Below are 1,207 nucleotides of genomic sequence, written 5' to 3' on the forward strand. Positions count from 1 at the left end.
AAGCACCTACTGTATGTGCCAAGCATTGTACCAAGCTCTGGAAATACAAAGAGAAGCAAAAATCAGTCTCTGCCCTTGAGGAGCGCTGTCACTGAGTACTGGGTTTAATGGTAATTCACCTATTGGAATATTGATGCAGAAACCTCCCCCATCTACTATTGCCCTAGTACCATTCTTCCAGTCGTCAGACAAACTGGATCATTTAGCAGGGGGGGGTCCCGAGGCAATGAGAAAGGAATCACTGATAGAAAAGCACAGAGCCTGGGACCAAGGCTTAATAAATAAAAGCTTGTTCCCCTTCCCTGATGCACTAGCCATGCGTGGGTTGACACATGAGCTCTTCCAGGTATAGCGTAGTGCTTTCTTAATCTCCACTCATTCTTCTTACGCACAAACTCTCAAAACTTCTCCATAATTTGTGTCCCCGTCCTCCCAGAAGGCTTTGCTGCTATTTCTGTTTAAACAGTCACCGTCACAATTGTCTTCTGGGAATGCTAGGATTAATCACGACTTTGGGCAGTGTGCACAGCCCCCCTCCTGCCTGCCTGCCTCAAGGCCTGACTGGCACCTTATTGGCCTTCTACCCCCTGCGTCTGTACAACATTACCCGGAGCACAGAGAGGGTCTCTACCGGTACAACCAATGGTTTGTAGGGGCCCCGATTCCCATGAAGGAAAGCTAATCCTCCATACACAGAAACAGCCACAGTTTCCCATGAGCCCATGACTGAAATTCGGATCTTAGATCTAGCTGGGAGCCACGCATCCCCAGCTTGTTTTATGGACGGGGAAACTGAGGCCCGAGGGGCTGAGTGATTTGACCAGAGTCACATCAGAGGCAAGATCTGAACTCAGATCTTCCACCTCCTTCTCTCTACTTCACTGATTTTTGTCCAATATAATTTAATAAACAATAACACACTTTACTACTGCCTGTACATAACCATTATTCACGGGTGGTCTACAAAAGTCACATGGGAGAAAACCGTAGGATCCAATCATAAATTAGGTATCAGTCAACAAGCATTTATTAAGCACTTACTAATTGTCAGGCACTGTGCTAAATCCTGGGGATCGAAGAAAGATAAAAGCACGGTCGCCGCCCTCTGAGAGCTGGCTAGCTTACATTCTAATGTCTGTGTGTGTGTAAGCTTGTATATATACATACATACACACACATATATGTTTATCTATTCAAATTTACATTT

This window comes from Sminthopsis crassicaudata, chromosome 4 (genome assembly GCF_048593235.1).
Source record: "Sminthopsis crassicaudata isolate SCR6 chromosome 4, ASM4859323v1, whole genome shotgun sequence".
NCBI classification, from domain to species: domain Eukaryota; kingdom Metazoa; phylum Chordata; class Mammalia; order Dasyuromorphia; family Dasyuridae; genus Sminthopsis; species Sminthopsis crassicaudata.